This window comes from Ovis canadensis, chromosome 16 (genome assembly GCF_042477335.2).
Source record: "Ovis canadensis isolate MfBH-ARS-UI-01 breed Bighorn chromosome 16, ARS-UI_OviCan_v2, whole genome shotgun sequence".
In the NCBI taxonomy this organism is placed as follows: Eukaryota; Metazoa; Chordata; class Mammalia; order Artiodactyla; family Bovidae; genus Ovis; species Ovis canadensis.
The window spans coordinates 32035264-32061366 of NC_091260.1; the positions used below are offsets into that span (position 1 = coordinate 32035264).

The following is a 26103-nucleotide window of genomic DNA, read 5'->3' on the forward strand; positions in this document are numbered from 1 at the left end:
GCATCAATTCTTTGGTGCTCAGCTTCTTCACAGTCCAACTCTCACATGACTACTGGAAAAACCATAGCCTTGACTAGATGGACCTTGGTTGGCAAAGTAATGTCTCTGCTTTTGAATATGCTATCTGGATTGCTCATAACTTTTCTTCCAAGGAGTAAGTGTCTTTTAATTTCATGGCTGCAATCACCATCTGCAGTGATTTTGGAGCCCCCAAAAATAAAGTCTGACGCTGTTTCCACTGTTTCCCCATCTATTTCCCATGAAGTGATGGGACCAGATGCCATGATCTTCGTTTTCTGAATGTTGAGCTTTAAGCCAACTAGATGTAAGCAAATATAATGTATGTCTGAGAGCACTGCATTTAGTATCTATTATTTTCTTAAACATGTCCCCCCATACTTTATAATTTTATTGTGTGCAGGGGTGACAGAGACTTGCTTTGTAACATTCTTTGCAACAGAGAATGATCTCTTCTGTTATTTGGCAGTGTTTTTTCATCTTGGTCATGATGATGTTGGCAGGGCAGGGTGGAGGCCTCACTCTGTGCTTGGATCTCGCTCTGGGCTTGATGCCACAGCAATTCTCGGCCTGGTGCCTGAACAGCCTGCACAGTGTGGGGCTAGAAAAACCTCCCTTGCCCTGGAGGTTGGGTGATTCTGTCTTCTCACAGCCTTATATTAATCAGTAAGTGAGGAAAAAACAGCACCACCAAGAGCAACACACACACTAGAGCCATCCTTTCAATGGGAATGAAGACTAGGTGCCCTTACTGGTTCAAAAGCCTAGCTGGGCCCCAGTCAGTCTTCCCATAGACTACAGATTTTGCAGATAAAGGAGGTGTTTCCTTGGTGTCATAAAGCTGCAAATGCAGATATAGAAAGAGCTGTCTGATAATTTTCTGCAAGTTGTTAAACCCTCTGCAATCTAATCTCTGCAGAGGGCCTTGAATCAAAACAGAGGAGGAAATCCAGACATTGAACAGAGGACTTTGTAGCAGGTAAGGAAATGAGTATTTTTGAATACTTCCAAGTACTGGTCCTGGGCAAGATTCATTCACAGATGTTATAACATCGTCTACTTATGGGGTAGCTGCTATTATCCTTATTTTTATGGGTGGGGAAATTGAGGCCTACATAATTACTATTTTGCCCACAGACACACAGTTAGCATGAGACGAAGCTGTGTGTGTCTGCTTCCAGTTCAAGCTTCCAGTTTATTATTATTAATAAATAATAAATAGTTCCTGCGGTAGCATATTGTTTTGGAGTATTCTAACTTTATGTGCATGTATATTTAAATATTTTATATAAGTGAAAGTGTTAGTCACTCAGTCATGTCTGATTCTTTGTGACCCCGTGAACTGTAGCCCATCAGGCTTCTCTGTCCATGGGATTCTCCAGGCAAGAATACTCAAGTGGGTAGCCATTCCCTTCTCCAGGGATCTTCCCCATCCAGGGATCAAACCCAGGTCTCCTGCATTGCAGGCAGATTCTTTACCATCTGAGCCACCGGGGCAGCCCTTATATACTATAATCTCATTATTAAAAGCCCTCATGTACTCTAATCATGTTAATAAAAATTGGAAAATACACACTTAAGTGCATACCTGAAGTAGTTCTGTTTCAACCCCAATCACATAGAACCTGATATATAGCAGCTGGCCCTGATAAAGATTTCCTTTGTTTATTTGCCTTTTGTTAATAAAGTGTTGTATTTTTTTCTACTCGTTTTCCTTCAAGCACATTTCTAAAGTAATTAGCACCAAAATGTATATTCGGTTTTAACTTTTCTGTAGTGCTTCATTCTGTCACCTCGCTTAGTGCTCTTTTCAAGGTTGTCATTTTAAAAACACCTGTCTGGCAAAAGGAGTGGGGACTTCCTAGGTGGGTCAGAAAGTAAAGAATCAGCCTGCAATACAGGAGACATGGGTTCAATCCCTGCTTGGGAAAGATCCCCTGGAGGAGGGCATGGCAACCCACTCCAGTATTCTTGCCTGGAGAATCCTCTGGACAAGAGGAGGCTGGCGAGCTACAGTGCATGGGGTCACAAAGAGTCAGACACAACTGAAGCAACTGAGCACACACACACGTATCTGGCAACAGGAGACACAGAAAGAGTCAAGCAGTCTGTGAGCGATCTGGGCAGAAACTTCAGGTGGTCACAATGACACCCATGTGCTTTTTTTCAGTCCTTTTGGTATGATCAAAAGGAAAATGGTTGACACGTTATCGTTTGGTCTGTATCGTAGGAGAACAAAGGTATGATTTTTGGCTTAGTGTAACATTCAGGACACAGTGTATCTGCTGACCTTCCGTTTCCTCTTCATCCACAGCTCTAAGGAGACTGTCAGATGGATGTGACTTTCAGATGTCTTCCTTCTTTCTGATTACTAATGAACTGTTTCTGTTTATTGAGAAGAATTGGGTCAGGGTCAGCAAGTGAGGACTGACTCTCATGGGATGTACGCCTGTGTGTGGACACTGTCAGAGTTCTGGAAGCAGCCGGCTGGAGGCTCCCCTCCTGCCCTACCTTATCACCTGTGCGCATCCTCCCAGGGGCAAGTCTGCACCAGCTTGTGGATGCTGTCGACCATGGTGCAGAGGAAGGAAAGGCAACAAATTAGAAAGACACTGGCTGGCCCTTTGCTGTTTGGAAGCTGACCTTTTTTCTTTTACAGAATTTTTATATGGCTAGACGCTTGAACTGCACGAGTTCCTCCTTTATAAATCCCATGAAAATGCTCTGTGATTCTACTTTCTGTCTCTCAAGAGTCTGCTTTCACAGGCCTCCCAGCAGCCTGCGGTGGGGAAACAAACTACACTCTTTACAAGAAATTTACCCTCTCTAAACTCTCTGTCTCATTCCATGATTGTGTTTAGAGCAGGAATGCGTCCTCCTGTTTGAGCGACAACACTGGGCTTAATCTTGTAAACATCTGCCTTTCTTCCTGTTGCATCTGGCTTCCCACTTCCTGCCTTCTGCTGTTTCTCAACAAGTCCCTTCCTCCTCTGTCTGCAGATGGCTGCTTTTGTAAGCTGTGTGCTGTCGAGAGAAGAGGGACTGATGTTCTCTGCACCTCTGTAATCGGTTCTGTGCCTGTGAACTTATGTTCACTCACATAGTGGGACTTCCTGTCATTATTAACTTGATTAAATGCAATTATCACAGAGGCTGCTTCAAAGAGCCTCTTGCACTCTTCCCTGCACAGCCCTCAGTTTGGGAAGGCAGTGTCGGATCCCAGAAAGGATGCAGCCTATTTTGTTTTTCCCTTTGTCTTTTTTTTGAAGGAGCAGGGTATTAGTGCTGCACCTGAGGCACAGAAGGGTGACCTCAGTACACTGTATACTTGCATTATCTGCCATATAGAAAAGAGGGGAAATGGAAGAGAAAATAGAATTTTTCTGGCTCCAGGGTCCCACTGACTAGGGTTTTCTGACTGAATTGTAAGTGATCTCAGGTTTGGATTTTAGACTCTTTTATGTGTTCCCACTGTGTGATAGGGCTTCCCTGGTGGCTCAGACAGTAAAGAAACTGCCTGTGATACTGGAGACCCAGGTTCGACCCCTGAGTTAGGAAGATCCTTTGGAGGAGGAAATGGCAACCCACTCCACTATTCTTGCCTGGAGAATTCCATGGACAGAGGGGCCTTGCAGACTATAGTCCATGGGATCAGAAAGAGTCAGATACAACCGAGTGACTAACACACACACTCTCTGTCATAAGGTTCAAGATCGTGTGTGACCTTGACATCTGGTAAAACTGCAAAGGCCTCACACGGCCCAACTGCAGGTCCCTCCCCGTCCCACCAGCTGTACCTCTATGGATGATTTGTTCCAGCCAAACCGTGCTCCTCATCACATGGACCAAGCCCAGGGCTCACTTCACCTTGAGTTGTGGGCTTTAGTTCTCTGCCCGGCTGGGGAATTATCCAAACAAGCCAATCACATCCTTTTGCGGCAACTAGGCTTCACCTCCCCATCTTGTTACTATAAAACCTGCCTCCTATGGCCTCTGCTTTCTCATTCTGTTCCTGAGTGCCACCCCCATGAGACCCTGTGTGGCATATGGTGTCTTCCCCTGGGCTGTGATTATACAGGACTGATGAACTGATGTAGATCTCAGTCATCTGTATTGGGATGTCATTCAGCCATTCCCACAGGCCCTAGGGTGGGAATCCTTCCCTGATTAACAGCTGAAGAGGTGATCACAATACACTGCACCTACTTTTTTTATTCTTGGCATATATTGAATATATTTCTACTTAACAATTATGTGTCCTGTTTCCGGTAATCTGCACAGAACAGGAAACATTCCCATAACTTCATGACTATATCCTTGGTGTCTAGCACAGTGATTCCTGACACTAAACAGTGTTTAATAAATATTTGTTGAATAAGTGAATGAGTGAATTCTAAGGGCCCTTTCTGGGTAAGGATTACTGTATATGCTCTCTCTTTCCAGCTGTAAAGTTTTATTATTTCACAATGAAGCATGTGAGCAGGGTGCAGAGTTGCATTCTACCTTCTTCCAACCTCAGAGGTATCCCAAGGAAGCCCATGGGAAGAATGGATCCTGAAGACATAACCTTCATCCCCTGTTCACAGCTTAGTGTCAGATTGATATACAATCTGCCTTTTGTTGAGGCAAACCTTGCCAAATGTTGCTGAAACTAGCAACCAGCTATATTTCATACCTTCTGAGACATCCTGGTCCATTTGCCTAATGAAGTTGAAAAGAATTTAGTGCCTGTCTCTCTCAATTTTGTTTTGCCTGGACTATTTCCCCAGTTCTTATATGTTCATGGAGAAAGCTGCTGTCGGCCAGACAGAGGGCAGGGGTGAGGTGGATTTCTTCCATGCCACTGTTTTTGTGACTTCTCTAGCTACCACTAGGCCAAGGTGCCATCCTCTTCTCCACATACTGTGATTAAATTAGTCAGCAGCCACAAAGATGGAGTCGTGGCAGGGAAATTTTGCAAAGCTTACAGAACTCTGTGATTTCCCTTTGATTGTTTCCGTGAAGACTTGAGCTTGAATCTGAATATCTTTCAGATCATCAGATCTTACAGGTTAGGGCTTGGCATTTTGTGCATTCCTCACTTTACAATTTTTCTTTACCCATTGCTCTAGTCTAAGTCCCCCCATTTAAGCAGTTAAGCTCTCGTCTGATCGTCACTGGGGAGCCATTGCTGCACTGATCTCTTTGTTTCCTCTTCTGAACTCCCTAACATTTTTTATTGTTTTTCACATGTAGTACCATAGAGTGTGTTAATTTTGTTCATTTTTGCTTTTGGAAGCCGAGGACTTTGAGACATTTTCTTTCCTTTCCAGAGTGCCTTATCAAGTGCTGTGTTCTGTATTTATAATAGATTTTGTCAACGTTTGCTGCTTGATTGATAGCAGGAACCAAGTGGGTACGCCTCCACAAGGATGAGTGTCATTTATCAGGACAACAAAACTGGTGTCAGTTTGTCTGAGTTACACTAAATAGAGTCACAAGGCATCCTGAGCTCTGTATGTTGGAGCAGTGAAGACACCATGATGAATTTTATGACAAGAGCAAGTTGACCACGCAGCTTCCCAGATGTTGCTAAACTCTGCTTTCACTGTTTTGTAGGGCTCATGTTAATTGTGTCTTTCAGTGTTCCTGGAGGCAGTGACCCTAGAGTCATGGCTAATTCTTGTCATTTGCCCTTTCCCTGGATTTCTAATTTACTCCTGTGACATCACTTCTCTCACATATGAAAAGAGCCAGGCCTAGCAGTTGGAGCAATGGATTAGCATTTATATCGGGTGTGTGGTCACTGTTGCCCCAGGTAATAAGTAGGAAAGGAAAAGAGGAGTGGAAAGAAAGAATGAGCCCAGTTATTATTTTTAAAGTGTCTTGGTTTCCAGTAAGACAGTAGAATTTAAGGGAGTTTCCCTGCTGGCTACCCTAAGAACATCTGCTGTAGCATTCTTAGTGGGACTCTCTCTCTGTGAGAGTCCTGAACCTCATTAAAAGTGGCTTTGTTGCTTCACAGGAGGAAGGTGTAGCTCAGGTGGGTGTTAGCAGGGAGGTTTGTATGACCAAACCAACCTCAGCAACCGACACTAATTGGCTCCCCTGGGAAGTCCCAGAAGAAATCGTGAGCTGCAAAGACAGAGTTTTTGTTTATAGTTTGTAGTGCTTTCCCCTCTCCTGCTTTTCCCCCATCCCGGTCCAGACTGCCTCGTCTTCTTGCACAAATGACAAATGGTCAGCCCAAGGTATAAGAAATTAGAGAGTCGAAGCACATCTTACTTGATTCCAGCTGTGCTTTTGCTCCACTTTCCATCCTCCCAGGGTTTTCTTTCAGGTGTGAGCAGATGTGAGCTCCTCCTGTCTTCCACCCTTCCCCTTATCACCACTATTCCTGTGAACCTGTGCCCTGTGGCATGGGAGGGATTTTCACCAAGGTTTAGCTGACAAAACTAGAAAGTATTGGTGAAAAATAAGTATACGTTGTCAATGCATTTATTTATTTTTTAAGTTAATTTATTTTAATTGGAGGCTAATTACTTTACAATACTGTAGTGGTTTTTGCCAAACATCGACATGAATCCGCCATGGGTGTACATGTGTTCCCCATCCTGAACCCACCTCCCTCCCCATCCCATCCCTCAGGGTCATCCCAGTGTACCAGGCCTGAGCGTCCTGTCTCATGCATCAAACCTGGACTGGCGATCTGTTTCACATATGATAATATACATGTTTTAATGCTATTCTCTCAAGTCATCCCACCCTCGCCTTCTCCCACAGAGTCTGAAAGACTGTTCTTTACATCTGTGTCTCTTTTGCTGTCTCGCATATAGAGTCATCATTACCATCTTTCTAAATTCCATATATATGTGTTAGTATACTGTATTGGTGTTTATCTTTCTGACTTACTTTACTCTGTATAATAGGCTCCAGTGTCATCTACCTCATTAGAACTGATTCAAATGCATTCTTTTTAATGGCTGAGTAATATTCGATTGTGTATATGTATCACAGCTTTCTTATCCAATTGTCTACTGATAGACATCTAGGTTGCTTCTGTGTCCTAGCTATTGTAAACAGTGCTGTGATGAACATTGGGGTACACGTATCTATTTCAATTCTGGTTTCCTCAGTGTGTATGCCCTGCAGTGGGATTGCTGCGTTGTATGGCAATTCTGTTTCCAGTTTTTTAAAGGAATCTCCGCACTGTTCTCCATAGTGGCTGTACTAGTTTGCATTCCCACCAACAGTGCAAGAAGGTTCCCTTTTCTCCACACCCTCTCCAGCATTTATTGTTTGTAGACTTTTGGATTGCAGCCATTCTGACTGGCGTGAGATGGTACCTCATGGTGGTTTTGATTCGCATTTCTTTGATAATGAGTGATGTTGAGCATCTTTTCATGTGTTTGTTAGCCATCTGTATGTCTTCTTTGGAGAGATGTCTGTTTAGTTCTTTGGCCCATTTTTTGATTGGGTTGTTTATTTTTCTGGAATTGAGCTGCAGGAGCTGCTTGTATATTTTTGAGATTAATTTTTTGTCACTTGCTTCGTTTGCTATTATTTTCTCCCATTCTGAAGGCTGTCTTTTCACCTTATAGTTTCCTTCGTTGTGCAAGAGCTTTTAAGTTTAATTAGGACCCATTTGTTTATTTTTGCTTTTATTTCCATTACTCTGGGAGGTGGGTCATGGAGGATCCTGCTGTGATTTATGTCAGAGAGTGTTTTGCCTGTGTTCTCCTCTAGGAGTTTTATAGTTTCTGGTCTTACGTTTAGATCTTTAATCCATTTTGAGTTTGTATATAGTGTTAGAACGTGTTCTAGTTTCATTCTTTTACAAGTAGTTGACCGGTTTTCCCAGCACCACTTGTTGAAGAGATTGTCTTTTCTCCATTGTATATTCTTGCCTCCTTTGTCAAAGATAAGGTGTCCATAGATGCATGGATTTATCTCTGGGCTTTCTATTTTGTTCCATTGATCTATAGTTCTGCCTTTGTGCCAGTACCATGCTGTCTTGATTACTGTAGCTTTGTAGTATAGTCTGAAGTCAGGCAGGTTGATTCCTCCAGTTCCATTCTCAAGATTGCTTTGGCAATGTATTTAGAAGGTGATTTCTGGTTTCTATAATGTGACCCCACTTACAAGTCATTTAAATTAGTTATTAGACCATGTGTTCTTTTCAGTTTTTGAGGAACCAACTCAGGTATTGGTGCTATCCATTCTACAATTGTTTCTGCATTCAATAATTCTACAAGTATGTTTCAGGCCATGGTGCAGTCAATATTTTTTCTAAATCCAGGTGATAATAATCTTTCTGGGTAAGCGTGGCAAATCCTGTGGACTTTAGTGTATTTATCTTCTCCCTCTCTGTCATACACCGAGATGGAAGATTGTTGAGGAGACTACAGAGACTGGGTGGAGGTAGTTTCTCTGTGCCCGAATTACACAGACTGCACTGAAGTCCTGTCAGTCACATAATTATTGGACATAATTAGTGCCAAAAGGATGCAGGAAAGAGACAGTTCTTCTGGTGAATGTAATATAGGACGGAGTATTGGGGAACTTGAAAGACTAACAAACTGCAGAAATACTGTTTTTATCTGATTCATGCATACTTGGAGCTCAGGAAATTGTCAATTTCTTTTTTTCTTATGTAATTAAGAGGCTTTTCTTCTAGGTAGTGCTTATAGGATTATATTTTCATCTTGACCAATACTACTTGGTTTTTAAAAAAATCATTAAAATCTTTAAACTTGGACATTATCCTTAAGTTGTAAGTGTGAAACTTAGTTGATCTCCTGTTTCATGATGTGTAAAATTCATCTAGAGACCATCAGTGTTAATTCTGATACACCAAAAGCATACATATTTTAAATGGAGGGATTTTAGTGTTGGAGTTGTTTTACTTTGTTTTGATTTAAAGTTATATTGAATAGAAAAGTAGTTAATTTAGTTACATGTTGAAACTCCTCTAAAGCCTTCTCAGAACCATTTCTTTTTAGCAGTAGATTTTCAAAGATATGTGGGATAGGATATATGGGAAAAAGGAAATTGTTTCCAACCTTCATAGTTTCTGATTTGGCGTAGAAAAATTGGTTCTGAAAAGTCCCAGTTTGGACCATTCATTAGAGCAACTCCTCTCTAATGTAGCCTGGCCAGTGATAGGTTCCTGTATTCATGCTGTTTCTATTTGATCAAGAAATGGGAATGGATAGATAAGCCAGACTGTATTTTAGCCATAATTTATACCCTTTTCTGGTATATCTTATGCTAAAAAATAAATCTTTCTAGGAAAGAAGTCAATGTAATAATCTGTTTCCAGTCTTCTTTCATTTTCACATTTCCTCATAGGGAAGACAGAGATGCCAGTAAACAATAAAATGATCAAAAGGTTAGGCAAAGAAGTAGAATATGAGGCAGTCTCTGGGTAGTGCACAAGGGAGCATGGCCAGCCTCTGACTCACAAGCTCTCTCAAAAGGTTGACGATGACTCTGAAATTTTATCAAGTCCATCTCTTTTCTTTAGGCAGAACTATTCTTATACATTTCTCAGTAGATGATAATCTATCCTATTTTTAAATGAGGCTTCCAATGTAGAGGGCACCAACTCCTAAGGGAACCCATTGTGCAGATGATTTTCAGAGAAGGATCCTGTTATTGTCAGGTTTTGTTCTTCATCCCCTCCATTGGGATGATCAGCTTTATAGAAACAGTTGTATCCATGAACCACCATTGTCTGTGGTCCTGGAAGAGACTGACAGCAAGAGGACATGCCTATCCTAAAGATCAATGGCTCCAGTCCCTTCAGCGTGTGACTAGTTTGTCTTCTCTCCTCTAGATGGAGAACAGAGGCTTTTCTATTTTAAATTCATATGGTAGTGTTGACTTACATTCACTTAGAGTGTCACTTTTTTTTTCCCCTCAACTATATGCATTGCTGGAATTTCCTTGCTCTGTGCTCAAATTGTGCTGGTTCCATTAGTCAATATCCAGAATATTTGATTTTTTAAAAATGTGATATTGACGTGTATGATCTATAGGACATCGGATGAATACCAGAATGACTTGGTGTCCTAGGATCCAATGCTGTTTCTGCCACAGCTACCAGTTTGACTTTGATTTACTATGTGTCTCTTAGCTTCAACTTATCACCATTAGCTGTGTGGCCAGATTAGAGCAGCTTTTCCCTGTGGGTTTTCCATGAAGTTTTAACAGATATAAGATTTTAAAAAATGGTCCCATTTTAAAAACAGGTGGTAGTGATGGTGGTGATGGTGGGGTGCACAAGAATAAATGAATATAAATAGATTTCTTTACTGAAATACTTGAGCCTTAAAAACAAGTACATTATAAATCTTCAAGAATATTTTTCTAAAGTTATCAAACTATGATTCCTTTTTCCTCTCTAATACTACCTTAAGGCCACCCAGTCTTAACTGGGCTTATCTGCAAAGCAGAAGTAGCCACTCTTTGCTTATTGCCCATTCTAGAAATGTAGTAAAACTGCCAGGAGAACATTTGAGACTCTATAAATAAACCATAGAAAATAGTTGGCATGCTCCATGGTTTCCGTTTGCCTCATGACCTATTTGAGGGCAGGGGCCTTTTCTTTGTCATCTTGTGTAAATAGGGCCTAATCTAGCGTTTGACAGTTCAAAGATATGTAACAAATGTGTTGAATGGAGTCAAACTGTTCATAAATGGAAGACACTTCCTTGAAAATTTTTGAGCTGTGTGTTATTATAAAGTGGATTTTTGAAATGGATGGGATTTTCAGGCAAGATAATATCTAAGATCAGAAATTTATGAGTTTCTTATGGTTATAAAGATAACAGAATAAAATTACTCATAGAGAATCACAGGGAGATTAAAGAACAGCAGAGGATGGCTTTTTGAGCAGTTGCTACTGGCTTCTTTCCTGAGTCTGGGTAACCTGTCCCATCAGCTTGAGTCTAGATTCTGCCTAAGAATGTGGATTTGTTAATTGGAGACATTCATCCAGATTACCAATGCATAAGGAAGGGACAAGACCCTATGAAATGTGCTTCATCTTTCATCTTGGATATTGCCACTGTGTACTTATGAATTTAATTCATTAAGTTTATGCTGAGTTTATTTTTCTACATTGCTATTCCATCATTCTGTAGCGTTTCTTATGAGCTTTTGGAGAGCACGAAATATGTCTAATATGCATTTATCTGTCTTTAATATCTGATGTTTTGTGATCATAGGAAGAACTCAATAAATATTTGCTGAAAAAAATAAATAGCTAAATATGATGGTTCTGACACTTCTCCAATTTAGCATCTGAAGTTAGAGATGGTAAATATAATGAGCTTCTATTTAACAGAAGTTAAATAAAATTTTGAAAGTGGGGAAAAATAGGAAAAAAAATACCTATAATTTTACTACCAAAGAATCATCACTGTCAAGACTTCTAATTATTTCCCTCTAGACATATTTTATGCAAAGGGAATTTTTATATACAATTGTAATCATGTGCTATATATAACTGTGTCCTGATTTTTTCACTTGCAGCTATTTAGTCGGTAAGCTGTGTCCAACTCTTTGCAAACCCATAGATTATAGCCCAGGCTTCTCTGTCCATGGGATTTTCCAGGCAGGAATACTGGAGGGAGTTGCCATTTCATTCTCCAGGGAATCTTACCCACCCAGGGATCAAACCCACAAATCAATCTGCCTGCTTTGCAGATTGTTTCTTTACCATTGGGCCACCTGGGAAGCCCATTTTTTTCACTTGAAACTATATAAAGTGTTTATAATCATTATATGCACTATTTTGTACATAAGAAATATTTCACAATAAAAATTTAAAAATTTTATAAGTCCCAGGTGACACAATTTTAACAAACAGAATTTTAAAATTGTTCCTGCATATTTTCTTAAATATTTATACTTTTATTATCCTATTTCTTATTAAGCTTCCCCTCTCATTTTATCTTTATTTATTCAGATAAATTTTATCTTTATCTTCAGAGGCTATATAAAAGGGCTGAATTAAATATTTTTGAACATGAAGTTTTTTCCTGTTTATCCTTTGGGTATTTTTTAAGCATAATGTACCTATTGGCAAACTACTTTTCAGATGTTTGTGTCAGTATTTGCTATTTCTTTCTTTTTTTGAAAAGCTAAATTATTTATTATACAAAAAATGGTAAGACTTTAAAAATTATAAAAAAGAAAATCCTAAATCTCACCATGTGGCTTTTTCATTTCAGTGCCTTGCCAGAATTTGTATATTTGCATATGATGTTTACATAATTACATTTGTAAAGTATTTGCTATTTCTGATGGGTAGGAACATTCTAAATTCAATATAAATTCACCAGTAGTGAATTTTTTTTTTGCTTTGAAAAATATTGACTGATTTTATTGGAAAAATGGTTCCTGATTTTGTTTCATTTTGTGGTCTTATTAGTGAGGTCAAACCTTTTCATATATATATATGATTTATATATATATATATATATACATATATAATTTTTATTCTTTTATAAATTGCCAATTCGTGTCTGTCCATTTATTTTTCCTACTGAATTGTATGAATGCTCCATTGCGTAGAGCATGCTGTCTTCTGCAGGTGCAGGCACACACCACTGCTTTAGGTGATGCCAAGACAACAGTGTGAACCCGAGCGATGCTGCCATCAAGATTGGCAGCCAGGGCAGGCTGTGCTGTGGACTGTTTTGTAATACAGTTAGTTACTAAATGGCCCCCTCTTTCTATTAGTTCAGCATTGCAAAAACCAGGCCTGGCTAGTGATGTGTGTGTGACAGACTTCATTTGCCCCTTCGTCTCAGTTATTATTAGAAAGGTCCAGAAATCGCCAGTCAACGGGAGGCCGTGGGCACCTTCTGCTTCTGCTGCTCTTGGAGGTCTGAAGTGTTGCAACCACTCAATGTGGTTTGCTCTTCACTGGAGCAAATTGCCAACAGCTTGTGTGACTCCTTAAGAGTAATGAGAATAAACCTCATTTTTGGAGAGGAGACAGAGTGTGTCTATATTCAGCAAACCACATCCCCCTGCTGCTGGGATTGCTTCTGACACTCCTCAGAGTTGAGGGGCCCTTATTGATGGAGAAATGTCCATTTTGTCTGAGGAGCTGCTGTGTTCTGTCAGCATCTGCTGGCAGTAATGCTTTCCCTCACATAGCTTCACTCCCCAAACCACTCGATGTGACGGAAGTTAATGTAAGTTTCCTGCAGTCTATTTCAGTCCCTTGTCATTTTATCAGGGAGCTAAATGCTAAATGCCTCCAGACACACTGTTAGCTTAGGACACCATTTACAACAAGATAGAAACTTTAAAAACTATATCGAGGCATGCAGGTCATAGTTTTAAAATAAATAGTAATTTTTTGTCTTAAAAAACTCAGAATTAGTTTGGGAACTGCTAAAGCTATGAAAATTGTCCTGTAACAAAGAAAAAAAAAGTCTCCTTAAAAGTAAAGGTTTTGTGCAGAACTTCTAAGAAAAGGTGGAAATGATTTGAGGATAGTCTTGCCTCAATACTATTTTTGTCATTGTTTTTCCTCTTAAGATTGTACAGTGCCTCCTTAGTTGCACATAGGATTAAATTCAGTTTCTCCTTGGCCATCTTTTCTGTGTGAATTTTAGACTCTGTAGTATTGTTAAGTAATTTAAAATTCAACTTTTTTTGTTTCCACCCCAATGTGTGTTTTTCCCAAGCCCACTCCTTTCCCTGTCAGTGTGGGCACTGTTTCATCCACCTGTGTCAGCTCACATCTACAAAATGTGTTGATCTATCAGGCCTCCCTGGTAGCTCAGACAGTAAAGAATTCACCTGCAGTGTGGGAGACCTGGGTTCGATCCCTGGTTGGGAAGATCCCCTGGAGGAGGGCATGACAACCCCCTCCAGTATTCTTGCCTGGAGAATCCCCATAGCCGGAGGAGCCTGGCAGGCTACAGTCCATAGGGTTGCAAGGAGTTGGACATGACTGAGTGACTAAGCACAGAACATCAGTCCTCTTGATTATGAGTGTGTATTATTATATCCTTGAGGGGAGAGCCAGTTATATTTCTTTTATACTTTTCAATGTGTTGGCTAGAAAGTTTTTCATGTAATATGTATCTAGTAAATGTAGTTATTTGCCTAGCTTTTATTCTAAAACATTCATGAGATTCAAGTTGTGAGTACATTTCTGGGTGGTTGGGGACACATATGTTTAGGGCTACTGATTTCATATTTTAAATGCAACTATAATTTAAGCATTGTGAAATAAATTAGACTCAGATTTTTTGTCCTTTAATCTTTAAATAAGTGGTTTTAAAACACTTTAAAAAAAGATGTTTTTGAATTTCTGATGAGGCCATGTTAAAGATTTTTAAACTATAAACATAATGGACCAGTTGATGGTGAATTTGAGATAATATCCTTGATTGTATTGATTATGTGATTTTGGGAATCTACACGTAGTGTCAGTTTTGGCAGCAATTTAGAATAGAGAGTATCCTTTTTGCTAATTGGAGTGACAATTCGATGACATTAATTTCCTGGAGATTCCATGTAAGTTAGGCTTGGTAAAGATGCATAGAAGAAGTGCTCTAATGTTTATCCACTAGAATTAAATTCTGAGATTCCAAATGTAATACTGAAATCATGAACTTTTTCTTTGACGATATATGTGTCTAGACAGATGATGAGCTTGTTAAACATTAAGATTATAATTCAAAACGACATCATCAATTTAGAGAATTGTAAAAATATGTATAGAAGCAATGTTTGAGGAATCACTTGCTGAGGTTAGATTGTGATTGGAAGATCTTTTCGGACCCAAGAATAAATCAAAGCCAAAAGCAAGTTTATTCTTGAGAATTTGATAAAGAGCAAGTAACTGTGAATTTAAATTGCTTAAAACATATAACAGCCTTCTATGTTATAATTATGTTCATTTACAAATGAAGAAATTGAGGCTTAGAGAGAAGTGAGTTGCCTAGGTCACACAGCTAGTAAGCAATAGAGTCAGGACTGGAACCTACTTCTCATTGACTGCAAAGACAAATATCTTGAGATACTGGAATGTTTTTTAGGAAATAGAAAATTAATCATGAATAGTTATTGTGGCATACAAAAGAGAGACTCCTTGTGGATACTGAGTTGTTCCAATGAGTTACTATTGGTAAAGCTGAAATAAAGGTGCTCTTTCTAATCTCAACTGATATAGTTGAGATGGTCTGATGTGAAGGGTGATCATTGAACTTATAGAAAGGAATATGACACTGTCCCAAGGAAGCAAAATTTAAAGTCAGGTAGCAGTCCTCCCCTTTTAGAAAGTATTGGGACCATGCTGTTACTTTTCAGTAGATTTTTCATGCATAAAACAATGCTCATTAATCAACACTCATATTGTATATTAATAGCTGTATTAATTGAGCATTTACTATATGACAGGCACTACATTAAATGCTTAATGTATGTTTTCTCATTTAATTTCTTCAGTGACTCTATGATGTAGATACCATTAATATTCACATTTCACAGGCTAGGAGCTTGAGATACAAATTAAATGATTTTTCAAACCACGTATCAGATTTTCAAACCACGAATCAGATTATGTCTAAGCATCATGATGACATGGTCTGTTTTTATTAACAACTGCTAATACTTCCTGCTTCTTGCACTGTAAAGAGTCTACTTAATTTTGCACTTGGCTTTTCCTAGATGATTTTGAAGCTCTAGTCAATTTGTGCTGCAGGATTACGTTAAAGGACACAAGGGAAACCCTGTATATTGTTACTAATTACTAGTATTTTTGGTTTAGTTGGAAAGACAGGTAAATTCTGGCAACAGAGATGCTCTGGGAATCACTTCCTTTGCCTGTAAAATGAAATCAATAATGCTTCACCTGTTTAAAGATAGGAGCTGGACAGGATAACATTTTTGACTGAATATCCACAGAGTTATTCCCATTTGAGTTCTCTGGGGGAATGAGGATACTAACATGTATGAATGAGTATGAATGACCTCAGAAGCTTAATGATTTAATGAAGAGAAGTATTTTCTTGCCTCTCAGTGTAATACTGACATTTCTGGTTGAAGCTTGGACTCGTTTTCAAGTGATCTTAGATTAAGAACAAGGGCTTCATATTTAGTCTCCCACATAGCTTTCCTTTGAGAAACATCAGTCTTTACTTTGACAAGATTATGTTACCTTTTGTTTATCAACTCTGACTAAAATAAAATTTTAGGACTGTAGAAAGAAAAGTTGTATCAAAGATATACTCTTCCAAGAATCAAGGTTGATTGAGAATTCTTGTCAGAAGCATGAAAGATTCTAAAGGTGTAATATGTTGATGGCTTTGTTGAATTAGCAGTGTATCACACCATATAGTTCCCAGAGTGATTTATCATTGAGTCAGTTTCCGTTTACAGATTAATCTGGGACATAGAGTTTGTGAAATATTGACAAATGCATTCTGAATTGTTATTTTCCATCAAGACATTTGGCTCCTTTTGATTTAATACCCTTGACTTCAGTACTAATTCTGAGCGTGTTAGAGATGAGCTTCTGTAAAGAAAAGTGAATAACATTAATTAAGATGGTATGACTTTTCTCCTCACAATAAATTCTTTTGCTAGAATGGGAATAATAATGTTTTCAATAAAAATGCCACCTGAGATTTTTCTTATGTTCTCATAAGAGAGCTCTTTACTGTAAAATTAAGACAGCCTCCTAACTCTGAAGCACCTTCAATTTATCAAAAAGGGCCAACCTAATGTTCCAAAGCAGACTCAATCCTTTTAGTGCATACCCATTTTAGGGCCAAGGGAAAAGTGTCTTGTTCTGCAGGAAAACATTTCTCAGCTAACTGTTATTTTAAATGCTTCCAGGAGACCACAGAGTAAGAGAGGAGACAACAACAACCCCTGGCATGCCTGGGGGATCAGTTGTTTTTTCATATTTGTGGAACCCTGTGTCAAGAGAGGAAACATCTAAAAATAAAATGCATTTACTCAGAATCTCTGGGGCAAGGTGCAAAGAGTCTGTGCTATAGGAGCCTAGATTAAAAATTAAATGTTTGAAACCTGGAGAGCAGATGTTATCAGCAGAACCATGGGTGCTTTCTGGTTAAGGTTTTGCCATCTGATTAGTTTCCGTAAATTGGCTTTCAGCACTATTGTCCTTTGGCCTTTAGTTGCTGGTGAACCCATTTACTGGTGAGCTGTTTGTTTGGTAGTCCAGTGATTACTGGCCTTTCAAAGCATTGGCTTAATCCACCAGTGCTGTACCATCTCCAAAATTCAGTCTAGCCTGTTCATCACTAGTCAAGTTCCAAATGGTAGGAGTCAAAATCTTGCTCTAGCTCATCTATATACTTTTAGCTTTTCCCCTAGAATGTGGCATGGAATGGAAAATAGAGCCCAGGAGTGGTATAAACACTTTTTAAAATTTATTGATAAAGAGGATCCATGAGGAGGAAAAGGGGCCAGCCGGAAGGATTAGGTACAGTCCTGGGTATATTACTTTTCTTTCAGTTGATTCCTGCCCTCTTAGATACTGCTCCAATTGTCCACTTCTGTAGGACTCAAATCTCAAAACTGAGACTGAAAGCTGTACAATCCTGCATTTCTACATGTCTCATTGTCAGTCCAGAACCCTGCCATTACTACTACCATACTTTCACAAGTCTTTCAACTGTCTCTAAAACCCAGTGACTAGTTTACCATAGTTTCAAAGGCTCTCCTTTTTCAGTAGAACTTCAGCTATTTTGAAATATCATTAGAAAGAATATAACTAAACAAACTGAAATGGATCTGTAGCTTATGGTTGACCAAAAAAATATTGAAAAAGTAAGCTGTGGATTTAGGAGTATCAATTTTGCAAATTAGACTGGGATTATTTTTTTTAAAAGGTATTTAATTAATAAGTAAAAAAATGTATCTTTCTTTGTTTAAAAATTATGTTCATGCCATATTCTTCATCCCCCATACACTTCTTAAAAACTTTTTATTTTATATTAGAATACAGCCAATTAACAATTTTGTGATATTTTCAGGTGCACAACAATGGGACTCAGCCATACATATGCATGTATCCATTCTCCCCCAAATTCCCCTCCCATCCAGGCTGCCACATAACATTGAACAGAGTTCCCTGTGCTATACATTGCTGGTTATCCATTTTAAATATAGCCATGTGTACCGGTCCATCCCACACTCGCTAACTCCCTTTCCCCGATAAGTTCATTTTCCCCCCTGGCAACCATAAGTTCATTTTCTAAGTCTGTGATTCTGTTTCTATTTTGTAAATAAATTCTCTTTTATCATTCCTTTTTAGATTCTGCATGTACGTGGTGTCATAGACTATTTCTCTTTCTCTGTCTGACTTACCTCACTTAGTATACAATCTCTAGGCCCATCCATGTTGCTGCAAATGGCATTATTTCATTCTTTTTAATGGCTGAGTAATGCTCAATTGCATATACCACATTTTCTTTTCCATTCCTTTGGTTGTTTCCATATCTTGGCTCTTGTAAACAGCGTTGTGATGAACATTAGGATGCATGTATCCTTTTGGTGCATGTTTTTCTCCAGATACATGCCCAAGAGTGGGACTGCAGGGTCATATGGTAGCTCTATTTTTAGTTTTTTATGGAACCTCCATAGTGTTCTCCACAGTGGCTGTACGTGAGTGTGTGCTTAAGTCTCTTCAGTCATGTCTGACTCTTTGTGACTCTGTGGACTGTAGCCCGCTAAGTTCCTCTGTCCGTGGGATTCTCCAGGCAAGAATACTGGATTGCCGTGCCCTCCCCGAGGGGATCTTCCTGACCCAGGGATCGAACCCGTGTTTCTTGTGTCTCCTGAGTTGGCAGGCGGGTTCCTTACCACTAGCGCCACCTGGGAAGTCATAGTGACTGTACCAATTTATATTCCCATCAACAGTGTAGGAGGGTTCCCTTCCCTCCACACCCTCTCAAGCATTTATTGTTTGTGGATTTCTTGATGACAGCCATTTTGACTGGTGTGAGGTGATACCTCACTGTAGTTTTGATTTGCATTTCTCTACCCCACCCCCATACATTTTTAGCCTTGTTATTCACCTAATCTCAAATTTTGAAAATAATCAGTTACTAGACTGAGGAGGTCCAGGAACACAGGGTCTTTTCTGTGCAAATTTTGCTTCTTTGAGCCAAGCCAGACCCAGACTATTGCCTGCTTGGTGACACTCCTAGCCTGCCTCTAAAGATGCTTACCTTTACTGCTCAAAGACTGGGGGCCTGATACAGGTTCATCAGAAGAGCATGCTTTTATCTGGGATCAGCTTTCAAACTAAAAAACTTCCTCAGTATTGTTATATTATTTTCATAGTATTAGGAAAAGTGAACAAAAAGTTTTAATGGAAAAAATATCCATGCTGTGAAAAACTCTTAAAGTGGACTCCAATTTTCTGCAGAATCAATGTGTCTTATGATAAAATCAGTGTCTACAGAAAAGGAAGATTTTCAGTTACTGGGGTCAGAGAGTAAATGTAGAAACACTGTAAGAAACCTTGAAATTTTAGCAGAAGAGGATTTTCAGCAGCAAAATTCAAGGAAAGGCCTTTTAGTGGAATTTTTAATCATTACCTCAATTTTTTTTTACATTATCTGACATCTCGAGTGCTTTTGATAGCAGATTGAATTCAGGCTGTAATTTTCAGCCTTGGTAGTCTTAAATATCATCACTTCAGATCTACCTTAATTTTGTTCAAATACTAAGTGGTATAGTGTCTGTTTTATTTACAAGCAGAGGGAAAAACCAGGGTGATGAATGCATTTTGATTTCTGCCTTCTTGTTCTTTATCATTGTGAAAATGAAGATTTTTTAAACAAAAGTATGTCCAGTTGCATTTTTGAAAAATACTTCTCAGAAAATAAGTTTTGAATATTCATTTTAATACTATTACTTATGACCCTATGTAGGCTCTGTGCTGTTAAATCTTCAGTGTGTGAGTCTTAGGGCTGAGTAATAACATTAGTGATATTTTAATGTCAGATCCTCTCCTTGGCAGGCTCTTTGCATGCTGCATGCAAACTGTATTTTAGGATTTTTTTTTTAAACTTAAGATATGTGGATCAATGATTTTTGACATGTTCTCTTGGACCAACTGGATTTTATAAACATTTTTATACTTTACCCTTGAATGATACATGACACAGAGAGACAGAAACTGGGTTTCTGTCCTCCATGACGACCTCGTATTGATCTTGCTCAGCTAATTACTTGTTACTCTCCCTCAGTGTCCGATGGACTACATGGAGCCCTCTGTGGGTATGAGGGGGAAGTGGGGCCAGAAGTTGCAAAAGTTGCATTAACATGCCCTGAAGCTGTGTGGTCAGCTTCTCCCTAAAGGGCTACAACCCCCTTAAGACAACTTCCTTTTCAGGGAGTTGTAAAGCATAGAAACTTCAGAGGAAGGGGCCCAGCTGCAGGGATACAGTCAGGAAGTTTTCTCACCCAGAGGAGTGACCTTGCGTCACTGTGGGCCATGAATGAATCTCCTGCTGTGGCTCAGGCTGAGTCCTCTCATCAGTTACAGTCGCTGGGAAGAGACGCATGTTCATTTTCTGGTGGTGCTCCTTACAGAGTGAATGCCAGCTCCTCCTCAGTCAGGTATGGTGCCATTGTCTTGAGAGTGATTAGAGATGCATTATGTAGAGTGGTGATATAGATGTGTTAGGCTCTGGTACATGCAAATGTAGGTTTCGGGGGTGCTGAATTCAGAATGATCTAGAAGTTTCTTATCAGAATTAGCAGGGAGGCAAGATGATTTTGCCCCCAGGATCACCAAACTCAGGATATGAAAGCTTGACAATGTACTTGCTGTGATAAAACATGGGTGAGACAAATAAGTTTTAAAAAGGAAAGATTAGGAGAGTCATGAAAGAACTGTGGGTGTGCAGCCTCTCCTGTTGCCTTGGCTGCCACTCGAGTCTTAGTTACAAGGGTCTAGCACCTGGGCTAGAGCAGTAGCCTCCTCACTAATTTCCCCGTGCTCTTTCTGCCCTGGAGGCTGGCCTCCACACCGCTGAAAATACAAGTCAGGTTTTACCACTCTGCTTTCCAAACTTTCTAAGGGCTTCCCATCTCACTAGCAGTGAGATAGGCAGTTTTTTACTGTGGCTGATGTTGCATTATAGGGTCTGCCCTGGACCCTTCTCTAATCTTATCTCACCCTGTTTATTTATTCCCCTCGGGTCCCTCTCCTTTCCTCACTGTTCCTTGAATATGCCATCCACACTCCCTTCTGAGAACCTTTTCACATCACATTCCTGTCACTGGAGTATTCTTCCTCCAGACATCCATCCGCATCACTCACTTTTTCATTCATCTCCATCTCTGTTCAAACAGCACATTTTGAGAGAGGTTTTTGTAGCCATGGTATCTAAAATAACATACTCACACCCACCTCATCCCTCTCTGTCTACTTACCCTCCCTGCCCTCCTCTTTGTAGCACTTATCATCACCTGTCACATTCCATTAAGTTAAATGGTATGAAATTGCCTTTTTTGTGGGTCAAGAATCTGGCCATTTCATATGCTTCAAACTAAATTTGGCCATTTCATATTCTTTAAACTAAAATATAGTTATTAATTTATAATTTTATTTCAACCTAAAATATATGTATTATTTAATATAGTTAATTAATATATTTATTAATTTGTTTATATTTGTCTTCTTTCCCCTGCACTAAGATTTAAACTCTGTGACCAGGGGTTAGATTTGTTTTGGACAACATCCCTAGTATCTGGAATATAGCAGGCACTTAGGAAAGCTATATCTAATGAATGAAAAGAAAGAAGAAAAGTTGTTGAAATTTGTTGATAGTGAGCAGGGAAAACTTACATGGAAAGTGATCTGTGCTTAGATATTCGAGGAAAATGTGATTCGAAGAACTTCTGAGAAAGTCCAGAAAAATTGAAGGACTTATTGGGATCCATGTGAGGTACAGTGTAAAGTTTTAGAATTGGAATTCTGGGCTGTGTATGGACCTTAAATATATATATTTTGATATGGTTTCCTGAAACTGGGTCTGAGAGTATAAAATAAGTATGGATAAAACACTTTTGAACTTGAAATGAAAGTCGCTCAAGTGTCTGACTCTTTGCGACCCCATGGACTACACAGTCCATAGAATTCTCCAGGCCAGAATACTGGAGTGGGTAGCTTTCCTTTCTCCAGGGGATCTGCCCAACCCAGGGATCAAACCCAGGTCTCCCACATTGCAGGCGATTCCTTACCAGCTGAGCCACAAGGGAAACCCAAGAATACTGGAAGTTTCACAATTGGTAATTTATAATGACTCAGCTTGCCAACTGTGATAGTGTTAATTCTCACTAGAGAAAAGAAATTATTTTTTACTTTCAGGTCTAGAAAACTGGCTGATAAGTTTAGTTGTGTGGCTTGTGTAAACACTTAGAAATACTAGATTAAATAAACATCCTCTTTCTTGTATATCTGATCTTTAAAGGAAGTAAAGCTATCACTGTGAGTCAGAAGTATAGATGGAATTGAAAATCTCAGGGATAAAAATGTGAATGATGCTGTGGCCAGTCTTGGGAGGATGTAACTCGTCTCCTTAAAGCAAGGGCTTCGGTTTTAACAACGATGCAGAAATATGAGATGAAAAATTGAGACTCTGCGTGTTGAAACAGAGATCTTCAAGACAAAGTTATGATTTTGAGTGGGAGGCTCTAGAAGAAAACCCACCATTAGCACAGAACAAACAAGAAAGATGTGTCTTAGAAAAGAAGATGTGTGGATGTGTGCCTCTTTTAGGTTTGGGATTTGAATATGTACTCCTTGTATAATACAGAAAAGAAACACAACTTGAGAAATTAACTCAAAAGATCCTAGGCCACTGATAACTCTCAAACATCTGGAAAAATCTTTTGTAAGTTTCTTAGGAAGATTACCATAAATCCAAACTTTGTAGGTTTCCTACAGATAGATTCCTTCTAAAAATTAAATTATAACCTAAAATTATAAAATATAAGAAAAAAGGCCCCCATGAGTAGGAGTTATAAAATGTAACAATGAGCAGGATTAAAACCTAACACCTTTAAATGACGGAAATATCTAATAGGATAGTATAAAATAAGAATATTTAAAGTGACTAAGCAATGAAAACAAATTATGAATAAGAAAAGTTAGGTCTTCAAAAAGTAGAAGTTCTAAAAATGAAAACATAGCACTTGAAATAAAGAATTATCAAATGGATCAAACAACTAATTAGACTTAACTGAAGGGAGAATTAATCAACTTTAATGTGATGTTAAAAAACATCAATCAGAATGCACTAAAGAGAAAAAGAAAATATGAGAGAAAAGTTGAGACATGTTGGAGAGAAAGAGAAAATACAGTGTTTTGCAGGCATTCTGGCAGGAGAGATAGAGAGAATTGGGAATAGGCAGTATCTGACTACCAGGAAACTAAAAATTTATGCAAAAAGACAACAACAACAAAAAACCCAGATAGATTTCAAAATTAATGAATGCACTTCTAAACAACAAGAATCAATGTGAAACATAAAAAAGTAGAAAATATTTAAAACTGAAGGTTAATGCAAGGATGTGGTAAAAGTACTGTTGTGCCTCTGATGGTGGTAACGCAAATTGGAGTAGCCACTATAGAAAACAGTCTGGAGGTTTCTCAAAAAAACTAAAAGTAGAACTGCCATATGACCCAGCGGGGCTTCCCTGGTGGCTCAGCTGGGAAAGAAGCCACTTGCAGTGCAGGAGACCCCAGTTCAGTTCCTGGGTCAGGAAGTTCCCCTGAAGAAGGGATAGGCTACCCACTCCAGTATTCTTGGGCTTCCCTGGTAACTCAAAGGGTAAAGAATCTGCCTGCAAAGTGGGAGACGTGGATTCGATCCCTGAGTTGGGAAGATCCCCTGGAGGAGGGCATGGCAACACTCCAGGGGAATATTCTTGCCTGGAGAATCCCCATGGACAGAGGATCCTGGCGGGCTACAGTCCATGGGGTCACAAAGAGTGGGACATGACTGATCAACTAAGCACAGCAAAGCACAGCATGACCCAGCAATTCCACTCCTGGGTATATATCTGAAAAAAAAAAATGAAACCACTAATTAAAAATGATACATGCACCCCAGGGTTCATAGCATCATTATTTAAATACTATTGCCAACCTAAGTGTCCAGCAACAGATGAATAGATAAAGAAGAATGGATATGTATAATTAAAAAGGTTCATGGTGGGGGAAATGCTCTCTAATTCAGAAAACTCTGGGAAGTTTCAATATACTTGTAACTAAAAATATTATAGAAAATATCTTCAAATGAATGCAGAAACTTCATTTTGTGAAGATTCCAGACTGAAGGCAATGTGGTATCCTGAAATAGAAAAAGGATATTAATGGAGAAATTAATGTAATCCTAGGAAAATCTGCAGTTTAGTTAATAACATTATATTGATGTTAGTTTATAAAAATAGTTGTGAAGATAGTGCAGAAGATTCTCATATGCCCTTTATCCAGCTTCCCCTAATATTAACATCTAAAATAACCATGATACCTTGCAAAATCAAGATTCTGTAAATTTGAAAGTATTCCAAAATAAAAATCTCATTAACAAATATCCCAGGTGGTCAGATGATTCATTTGTAAATTAAATTTTTAGAAACATTACCAGGATACTCTTTAAAAGTGCAGTTCTTTGGGTTTACCTCCAACATCATAAATAAAAATTTTTGAGTTGCAAATGGTATCTGAAATTTAAAAAAATCTCTCCTGATGGTTGTCATGCACACTAAAATGTGAGGTGCTAGTTTAGAGCTTTCTTTCAGGAGTTGCCTTTCTTTGGAAAATGTAATGGAACTTGTTAGGCCCTGGTCCATAAATGCTAGTCTATAGACTGATAGACAACTATTATAAAATTTTCTCCAGTCTGTAGCACAATGAGGAAAAAAGGCTAATGATCTACTTTTGAAATGGCAGCATGAGTAGCCCTGTGGACTGGCTCCTCATTGAAATAATCATAACAAGTGAAAATTATTTTAAAAACCTGACCATTTAAGTCTCTGAAGATTGTCCTAAGGGCAAAACCATTTAAGTCACTGGAAATTTAAAGAAAATCTACTAATTTGAGGTTAAAAGAGCTAGAGTTTACAGCATGTAAGCCATGACCCACTATCTCTCTCTATCCCCAGGCAGCTCATCATAATAGAACCTACATTCCAGGTGGTTGTAGTAAAAAATGTGAAACTTCCTCTTTCCCAGACTTCTAGTCTAAGGGTTACAATATCTTCTGAGGAGGGGCAGGCCACCAGCATTTATAATCCTTCTCCTCAGTTCTATGTTGTAGAACTCTGTTCCAGGCAAGAAGACTTAAAAGTCTAGGGCTCCCATTTGCAGCTTATAGGGTAAAAGCTTGCTCCTAGGCAGGGTAGACCAAGGATAATGGGCTTCAGGCAGCCTTATCCCAACTTGCTCACAGGACAGAGGTTCCTCACCAGAAGAAGTAAGTCTATAAGACTAGAGGCTGCTCTCCCTAGATGCACCTGCTTTACAAGCAGGGGCTACTCTGAGAGAAGCAGGCCACTAATCCTTTCCCCCGATTTACAGCAGTGGTGCAGAGAAGTTTCCCAGGAGGACAGCAGGTTATAAGACAGACAACTCCACAGTTCTCCCCAAAGGAAGTGACCCTATTTGCATTAGAATGTGAAAATATTCAAGTCTTAGACTGGTGTTGAGAAAAATGAAGATTTGGGGGAGTAAACAATTAAGAGGCTGCTAGCTCCTTGGTCGGAGAAGGCAATGGCAACCCACTCCAGTACTCTTGCCTGGAAAATCTCATGGACGGAGGAGCCTTGTAGGCTGTAGTCCATGGGGTCACGAAGAGTCGGACACGACTGAGTGACTTCACTTTCACTTTTAGCTTTCATGCATTGGAGAAGAAAATGGCAACCCACTCCAGTGTTCTTGCCTGGAGAATCCCAGGGATGGCAGAGCCTGGTGGGCTGCCGTCTATGGGGTCGCACAGAGTCGGACACAACTGAAGCAACTTAGCAGCAGCAGCAGCAGCAGATCCTTGGTAACAAAAGATGAATTATTGGCCAGCTAGA

The 26103-nt window shown here is 39.2% G+C and overlaps 1 protein-coding gene across 4 annotated transcripts in view; it reads left to right on the forward strand.

Annotated features, from left to right (window-relative positions):
• The window catches only part of PDE4D (phosphodiesterase 4D), a 1583646-nt gene that overhangs the window by 233928 nt on the left and 1323615 nt on the right, over positions 1-26103 (forward strand). Inside the window, exon 1 of one of the 4 annotated variants that reach the window (XM_069556478.1) lies at positions 20327-20631. The exons of the other annotated variants lie outside the window; for them this stretch is intronic. The gene's annotated coding sequence lies outside the window, so the exon portion shown is untranslated. Of the gene's footprint in view, positions 1-20326; positions 20632-26103 lie in introns of those variants that run through there. 4 annotated transcript variants of the gene reach the window in all.